At 33.1% G+C, this 9,595-nt stretch overlaps 1 long non-coding RNA gene and 1 other non-coding gene across 5 annotated transcripts; one reads left to right on the top strand and one right to left on the bottom strand.

Annotated features, from left to right (window-relative positions):
* Positions 1–5,205: 5,205 nt before the first annotated feature.
* On the bottom strand, positions 5,206–7,525 carry LOC110869279. 4 transcript variants are annotated; one of them, XR_004863076.1, is made up of 5 exons: positions 7,035–7,525; positions 6,864–6,958; positions 6,270–6,638; positions 5,869–6,029; positions 5,206–5,782 (listed from the first exon to the last, which is right to left on the bottom strand). It is a non-coding gene; the product is annotated as an uncharacterized LOC110869279 (long non-coding RNA). The 4 variants fall into 4 exon arrangements; XR_004863077.1 differs by having other exon boundaries at positions 5,869–6,404; positions 6,519–6,638; XR_002553012.2 differs by having other exon boundaries at positions 5,869–6,638.
* A 1,072-nt stretch (positions 7,526–8,597) lies between these two features.
* On the top strand, positions 8,598–8,669 carry TRNAC-GCA. The gene has a single exon. It is a non-coding gene; the product is annotated as a tRNA-Cys (tRNA).
* Positions 8,670–9,595: the final 926 nt, after the last annotated feature.

Below are 9,595 nucleotides of genomic sequence, written 5' to 3'. Positions count from 1 at the left end.
AGTAGACTTTTTAGATTCAAAAGATGGGTTACCGACTTTTAACCGTTAAAAATCCTTTTAACCACTTTAGATACGTTCAAGAACTAGTTTTAAATGTTATACCTCTAGCTCGGGGCTAGGGAAGATCTTTGGCGAAAACGGCGTGGATAAAAGCAAGTGAGCGAGGTCCTTCAACTTCTGTTTGCTTCCGGCTTCCTTATACGTGATCCCCGACACTAGTATATGCTCGGAATGGCAAGACACGAACTCGAAAATGGATGGATGGTGGTGGGTATGTTCGGCCGAGAGGGAGGGGGCAAGGAGGGAGAGAGAGTGATGTTGGTTTGTGTGTGAGTCTTGTGTGTGTGTGTTTATATAGAGAATTTTAGCGCTATCGTCCATCGGTTTCATGCTCTAGATATCCACGAAATCTAATAAAATAATAAAAAGTTGTACTCCCTTGGTCCCACCTAGTTGGCCGATTCCATTGAGGGGGAATGCCATCCGGTTCGATCTCGATTGTTCAGTTAGAGTTTAGTTTGGTTAAGTCGGTTAACTTTAGGGATTAACCCCGTTAGTTGTTTAATGCGTTATAAAGCGGGTGTTAGGGTAATCAGGGACCCTAACTGGCTCAGAAAAATACCAATAATATTTCTGGCAATATTTTTATGTTCCGGGTATAGTCCGGTTGTTCGGTCGGATAGTAATCCGTTAAAGTGCTTAAGTAATCCTTTAAGCGTTGTAAATAATATTTTTAGCGACACAATTTATTCTGCAAGGTGTCAGGAATAATTCCTCATGTTTTGGCACTTTATTAATTAGCTAGAAGCTAGTATGTAGATAAAAGTGCTGTGTTTTGTGCTTAGAATACGTTTTAGGCACATCCAATCTCTATATCTTATTCCTAGAGACGCAATTATACAACCCTTGTATCCTACACACACTACGGGTGTAGTAAAATATTTCTGGCTCATTCAGGCCTTTAGAGGCAGTGTCTGCCTGATGCTGGCTATATCAGCATGTCAAATAGGTTATCCGTTCAAATGCTACTGTGCTTTTGTGCATCATGTTTGTCACTAATGTTCAGTAAATAAATAATGTAGTGACGGAAAAATCAAAGTATGATGCAGATATGTACAAGTATCAAAAATCAAGTAGCAGTTTATCATAAATCTCAGTTAAGCACAGTAATTAGGCAACAATTAATAGTTAATTAAGTCGTACGGATACCTGGTTTAGTGAGGGTTGTCACACACTCCTGCCGCCAGCTGTGCATGACGGACAAATTCTGCCGCTTGCATTCGCCGGACACGTGCCACCACCGCCGCATCAGACTTCAAAACCTACCGGGCAAGCTCCGCCGCGCGAGTAACCTCCCACATCTGTCGAACAATCCCGACGGGCAAGCAAAATCGTCAAATATGCTTTGACGCGTGGGTCACTCTGCCCTCACCAGACATATCTTGACGCGCGAGCAAACTCTTCCTGCGCCAGAACTGCTCTGCCGCACGAGAATGCTATGCTCTTGTCGGACTAACTCCGATGTGTAGGCATGATCTTCCCTTGCAGGACATACTCCGATGCGTGGAGAAACTCCTTCCTCGTCGGACCACTTTTGCTGCGCTGACGTGCTTCGAATGCCATAACCTTGCGCCAAACCTTTTGTTTCACTAAATTTTAATTTTCGTTTCGTTAATTTTTCATTGTTGAAATAACTCAAATGATATCACTAAATTTGTCTAGGTTGATTTAAAATCCTGACAAGATTCGGGGAAATAAATAAACGTTGTATGTTGCCATGTATAAAAAATTAACGGCTAGTATCCGAAAAGAATCCCTACAACGTATACATGGGGTTAATGGTTGCTTCTACTAGTGCACTTCAGACATGTTACCAAGGTACTGAACCCTATACACACAACAAGATATGGTTGATGCTTGCTTTTGTTTTCTATGTCACTCCGAGCACCCCTTATTATTTGGCGTTTACAATGCTTATCCCCGGCAGCTACGAATGGATTGGTTTCTAGTTCATTTTGGCCATCGCAACCGGAGGGGTGTTTTATCGCGAAGCAATACACGATGCAATTGTATCCTGGAGGGAAGGTTAAGCCTTGGGAATCAAGAAATATGTTTACTACTACATGTAATTAAGTTTTAGTTTTTTATATGGTTCAATTTTTATAACATCAGTGTATTGTTTTGAATATTGATATTTCTAGCTACCAAGTTATAAAGGTAGCTATCTGATTACGTTGTTTATATATCATGGCATGTATCTTGTTTTTTTTTTTTTTTTTTTTTTTTTTTTTTTTTTTGCAATCTTGTTTAATACTACGTCATATGAATTTTGGGACTGGTAACGACAAAAATTTGGCTTTCGAGACAACAACTATTTCGGTCTCAAAACTCCCAACTAACTTTTTGCAACCAGCGAGTTAGAGATGATAATTTTGTGGCTGTTTTTGTTTTGTTTTGTTATCAAGAATCGAAGAAGAAAGATACAACCGGCAACTAATTTCTTCAAACATATACATAATGGATTCAATAATTCAAGCCGAAGTGAAGCCTGTTTAATTAACAACTCCTCCTCGTGTGACATATATAGATACGATTGCCACCTTCTGTTTGTCCACCAGACTTTCTTATATATTTTTGGCTGAGTTGATACTATAAATTTTCAATATTGGTTAAAATGGATGATCCATGCTTTATTTATGGTTAAAATGTAAGTTTTCATGCTTGAAGGTTTTGCATGAACATCAGGTGTTTTGACAAAATGTTTACATTAGTAGTTTTAATATAAATCAATGAGTTAATTACACAAATGGGTCCTGTGGTTTATATCTGATTTCGCCTTTGGGTACTAACTTTTTATTTTAACAGATTTAGGTTCTATGGTTTCAATTTTGTAACACCTTTGGGTACTAACACCAAAATTAGTTAATTAATGACTAAAATACCCTTGCATTTTTTTAAGTTTATCAATGTAACACATTTGGGTACTAACACCTAATTTTATTTAAGTTTAAATCAATTTACAAAATCTATTTATTTTTTTTATTTTCATCTTTTTATTATATCTCTTAATTAATATAAAGTCTATTTATTTTTTTTATTTTCATATTTTTATTAAATTTTTTATTTAACATAAAATCTACTTGTTACACCAGTATTTTTTTAAATAGATTTTTTAAATAAAATCTACTAGCTATATAGTTTTATGTAAATTAAATTTCTTACTAGTTTTAAATAATGTAAACCTTACTCGTTTTGAATTTTGGATATATATGATTGATAATAATAATAATAATAATAACAAAATATCTTTCATGTAAAAAAAATTAAGCCATTTTTAACTTGTTTTTTTGTTCATTTACATTTTATTATTTTAGAAACATATTTAATTTACATAAAACCTACTAGTTGCACCAGTAAAATCTACTAGCTATATAGTTTTATGTAAATTAAATATCTATTTTACAAAAAAAAAACGAGTTAAAAAAAGGCTTAAATTTTTTTAGTTTTATCTAAAATACCTAGCTATATAGTTTTATTTAAAATACCTAGCTATATAGTCTTATGTAAATTAAATATCTTTCTAAAATAGTAAAATGTAAATGAACAAAAAAATGAGTTAAAAAAATGCTTAAATTTTTTTACATGAAAGATATTTATTATTATCAATCATTTCAATCCAAAATTGAAAACGAAAATTTAATTTACATAAAAGTATATAGCTAGTAGATTTTATTTAAAAAAATCTATTTAAAAAAATACTGGTGTAACAAGTAGATTTTATGTTAAATAAGAAATTTAATAAAAATATGAAAATAAAAAAAATAAATAGAGTTTATGTTAATTAAGAGATATAATAAAACAATGAAAATAAAAAAATAAATAGATTTTGTAAACTTGATTTAAACTTAAATAAAATTAGGTGTTAGTACCCAAATGTGTTACATTGATAAACTTAAAAAAATGCAAGGGTATTTTAGTCATTAAGTAACTAATTTTGGTGTTAGTACCCAAAGGTGTTACAAAATTGAAACCATAGAACCTAAACCTGTTAAAAAAATAAGTTAGTACCCAAAGGCGAAATTATGTATAAACCACAGGACCCATTTGTGTAATTAACTCTAAATCAATAGAGTTTGAGGTTTTGTTGTCAATAGAGTTGACTTAACTAAATAGATGATTCAGCCAAAAATTGAGCCTGCATACAATGTGTTTGGATAAATGCCGAAAAGATGAACTTATTACTAAACTAGTTTAATACCCGTCCGGTGGACGGGTGTCGAATAATAGCACAAGTGCACAACTGTGTAAGCTAACAAAAAAGGTGAATACCAAGTGTAAAACAATCACAAAGTGATTAAAAAAAAGTATTACTGAAATGCATATAAGAAAATAGAAGATTTGTGGTTTAATCTGACTTGGTAGCTCTAATATAAGTTTTTAGAATTCGGTTTTTGGAGGTCTCGTTTATTTCATCTTATTAAGAATTTTAGTGGTTGATGCCTTCATGAAAAAGGTTAATGGCTTGTATGCAAGCAACAGTTCGTATGTGTGTCAAGAAAGAGAGATCGAGAACACACCGGTGAAAATTCGAATAAGGCATCTTTAAGAACACATTTCTCAAGGTTAGGATGTTGCCTTTCGTCATAAGTAACAACATTACGCTATCATTTGGAAACAAATTAGTAAAAATCTTGTAATGGAGGCAAACTCTAAGTGGTAATAATTATGATAACAAAATCATAAAAAAATTCTATGTTTTAGTTTATAGTAAGGGTGGAGGGTGTGTCCTTCCCATTTGATGGTAAACCAATTAATATTTTACTTTTTAACTTTTGTTAATTAAAAAAAGTTATAGATGTATGTGTTTATCACTAAAGTTAGCTTAGAAAGAAAACAGGTGAAAGTGTATTTTGCATGCCTAAACTTCCTAACATATTTTATTAAGAAAAACAAAATTTTATCAAAATAATATAAATTTGTAATCTTATTTGACTGATTACTTATAAGATGAATAAAAAATTTGGACAAAGAACGTTTCAGGTTAACCCAACTCGACCTATTTCGACCCATACAAGAGTACCTATTTTGACCAATTACCCAACCCACTCAACCCCCCTTTGCGACCGCTATTTAGAACTTGATGCTTAGAGTTGCAGTTCTATACAACTATATAGCACATATTGAAAAAGATGGCCGAAACCCGCATAAACTAAGTAATACAACAATTTAAACATAATTTTTAAATTGAATAACACTGAATAGAGAAAATATATCTATAAACTAACCTTTTGCAAACTGTATCTACAACAACACATTGAACATCCTATATATGCAGCATCTTTATGATACAATTTAAATGCCAACCTTCTGCCAATTATTTCTACAACACACTGAACATCCTACATCTGCATCATCTCTCTAGAAACAATTTCAGTGCTAACCCCTGCCAATTATTTCTGCAACAACACATTGAACATCCTACATCTGCATGATCTCTTTGAATACAATTTAAGTGCTAACCCTCTGCCAATACTAAAGATTATGCTACATTCCACTAAGAATCTTAAATTTTGACAGCTTAAAAACTGAAAAAGAAAACATATTTACCAATTGGGCTACTAGGAAAGTACCCATTAGTAAGAACCCAGGTCGTTCCATATATGGCCAACAATCAAGAGCAAGTGACAAAGATTAGAGCTTGGCTCAAAATACTGACTTGCAAATATAAAGCAGCCATCATCTCGGGCTCAGTTGTCCTCAGAGATTTAACTCTAAATTAATCCTGCATATGCCAATAAGAAAACAAAAGTAAAACGGATACAACCAAAATAGCAATAAGTTATGTTTAAAAGTTCTATATCTTATTACCCAAGCTAAAGTCGGTATCCTTCATGATCCAGAAGAATAACTATCGTTGAAGCTTAAGTAACCACGAAGTACAACTCTAGACTCTAGTAGCAAAGATCTCTTTTAGCTTCCAGCTATCTAAATAGTTTTCACCATGTTCTTTGAGATTGTCATGATTATCCCTGCAAAACATAAACGAAAAGAATAAGGATCAAAGTAAGCTAATCAAAATGTTAAGGATCATGTACAATATTATTAGAAAACTCACCATTATTGAGAATTGCAATAATAATAACGATAAATAGGGAGAAGTCAAACTTCCATATCAAAGCAATGAGGAATGTAACATGGAATCAAACACCTTATGAATTGAAATAAAATATATCATGTTCACTAACTAAAGAGACATAGTAGAATAGAACCTGGAGAGACAAAATTTCCAAACGTGTTTAGTTATCTTGTGGAGATCTGGTTGATCGAAGGATTTCCTTTTCCAACCCACTGGTCTAGAACTTGGACAGCCGTAGGTTTTCCTTCTCCAACCCATTTGCCAATTACTTTTCCAAAATAGTAATTTCAAAATAGGTTTCCAAGAGTATTGCAAACCCAACCATATACAACTTCAAGATAATAATCGATAAAATTTTGAAATGGCGAGTCAGTTAGGTTACCTTAGGTTACCTGATGATGATGAATGACTGAGAACAACGTGCGTTAATTGATGATTGAATTGAATATTTCTTCCCCAATCGCTTCTGGACTTCATTTCCTTCTAGCTTTCGATTTGAGGCCTAATTAACAAAATTCGTAAGTTTTACCTTTATTTGCAGTCAAATTGTCACAACTGTACAATAATAACTACTCATATACATTCTGTACAACAAAACCAATAAATAATGGTTATACACTCTTTGCAAGTGTGGAAAGTCTACTCAAAAGTGCAATAATTTTCAGTTCCCATTTCCTTTTTAGCAAACTTTCAATATGTAAGTTCATTGAGGCATTAGGTCGAATACCTGGAAGTGGTTATATGCTGAAGGAGCATCTGAAACCATACACATCCCAAATGTTGACTTTTGACCCTTCTTATTCCTATTCGTTGAATCCAGCCCTTCAAATCAAGAAAAAAATCGAAGATTGAAGTGAATAAAAGATAACAGTTAATAGTTTCATGATTAATTAAATACCTAATGATAATGAAATCCTCACTATTTAATCGAGAAACAAAGCTCCACCGCGATCCTCCATGTCACTCGCGCTACACACGACGCTATCCGCAACCGAGACGACGCACTCTCCTTTCGTCAGTCTGTCGCATCGATCTCTTTGAGCTAAAAGAGTAAGACCTCATTGTTGATCATAATATGTGTAGTCATATTGGAGGGGAATGGAGACTTCTGTTTGCAAAATTAATTAACCCTATCTCCATCATTAATATGAAACCCTTGTACGTGGGGTAATGGGGAGGTGGAGTTGGCAAGATGGGAAGACGTGATGAAAGTATGAAACCGTTGGCGAAGTGGGGGAGATAAAAGGGGACGATGGGAACCGCCCAGAACTGCTGAGAACCGCCACTACGGTGGTTATTTTTTGAGTTTAAATGGCTGAGATTTAATCAAAGCCAAATCCGACGGTGGAGGTTGATTTTAAAGTTACTTAGACTTAATGGGTTCCATAGATATATATAATGTAATGTTTTCCTACAAACTTAATGTGAGGAACTTCTATAACGGGTCAAAGGAAAGATTTAATCTATGGTAACTACTATAATGATCTAAATATTGAATTTGTCTTCAACCAGTATGCTAAATTATGTGGTATTGAAATTCAATTTAGCATTAACACTGAAGCTTGGCAATCAACTAGTCAAAGGAAGGATACATGTATTCGTGCCTCACAACCCAAAAGTATAGTGTACTGTTAAAGAAAAAAAATATATGATGGGGTGGGCCGGGTAGCATAGTTAAAGAAAAAGCATAACGTAATGTTAATCACTTGTTTATGTTAAAATAGGAACCGATTTGATCATGTTTAATGGGTTAAAACTTATGAGTATTTTCCAAAAGATGACTTGTCTTTTCTGTTGATGTATATAACTTTTGGCTAATGGTTTTGGTTAGCCGCGTATGTATAATAAACGAATTTGTTGGCCGTTGAAAAAAAAAGTACGTTGTGTTTAGGATTGCTTGATTTGGGTAATTTTTGTTTTTTTTTATGGGTTCATTTGTGATCAAATTATACAATGGTTTTGGACGTTCACCACTATCTTAGCCACCACCTACCAGTCGAGCGTACGCCACCACCCATCGTCACCACTAGCCACCATAAAAACAATCATAGCGCAAACCTATTTTGATAACTTTTTTCCTTCTAAACCAACATGTTTTAGCCCGAACCAGTTTTGGTCAGAATTCGTTTGGACCGAACATAATTACTACATTTTGTCAGGCTTAATTTAGTTATCCAAAAGACTGATTTTTCAGGCAACCCAAACCAACCCATGGTGGACCGCCTTAGGCACTTATATTAATAGGGAAATCGAGTTAATGTAATCGGTAATTGTATTGAACTAACACGAGTACAGGGTTCATCATTGGTCACATTCGTACAATCCGGTTCCAAATATTCGCAGACATGATTTGCTAAACATGTAGAACTATTGTGCATGATTATTTACTGATACAAGTTATAACATCACTAGATACCTGGATGACTAGATGTAATTATTCACCTTAAATATTCCAACAATTGGGTCCATAGCTCAGTGGTAGAGCATTTGACTGCAGATCAAGAGGTCACCGGTTCGAACCCGGTTGGGCCCTTCATTTTATAGTTATGTTATTAATCATAATTCGACTCTTTTTTTTTCTTTAACTTTAATCACTGAAGGGAAAATCACATTGGAAGAAACTTCAAACCTCCTAAATTTTCGTGTGCTAAAGTGGATTATCATTATTTAAGTTTTTTTTTTTTGAACGGCAAACCATCTATATATAGATATAGAGCCAGTAAGAAACTGGGAGAAGAACAAATACAAACGAAAACAGAACAGAAACAGTTAAAACAGAACGGCAAACCATCTATCATTATTTAAGTATGTCGACTTATTTTATATTTCTATAAATATCGTAACCATCATGTACTTTAAAAAAAAATCTTTATGCATCAAAATTTAAAGACTTAAAACAACTAAATTTTAGATGTTATGACTATTTTACATATCCAAATTTAATATTTGACTTGTATTTGTTTTCCTTAATTCATTTTCTTCTAACAGCTACGGTTAAGTATGTACTTAAGTTATGGGTTAAAATATGTCCGATTAAAATGTATCATATATACATCCTCAACTCATTGTATTTGTGTTGTTACGGGTTAAAACATTTGATTAATTTATACCAAATGCCTATCATTTGATAATATATTAAAATTAACAAATGTCACACAAGTTAGCTTGGTATTAAAACTTTACGTCTTAAACTGCTTGATATAAAAAGTTATATCATTCTTGTAATAAGGTAATGTATTATATATATTTATTTATTTTGATATCTTAATTATAAGTAAAAAAAATAGCCCGAATGGTTTATATCAGTTAAAAATAAATCACACTTCCAACAGAGTACATGCGTAATAAGTCATTCGCGTACATTAATATATAACAAATATTTCACTATTGAAATATAAAATTTTCCTTTCAATATAGAAAAACCAAAATTTAAAACAAAGAAGTCAAAGAAACGGATTT

This window comes from Helianthus annuus, chromosome 7, assembly GCF_002127325.2.
Source record: "Helianthus annuus cultivar XRQ/B chromosome 7, HanXRQr2.0-SUNRISE, whole genome shotgun sequence".
Classification (NCBI taxonomy): domain Eukaryota; kingdom Viridiplantae; phylum Streptophyta; class Magnoliopsida; order Asterales; family Asteraceae; genus Helianthus; species Helianthus annuus.
The sequence above is the reverse complement of the archived record's forward strand: the minus strand, read 5'-3'. Positions and strand labels throughout refer to the sequence as shown.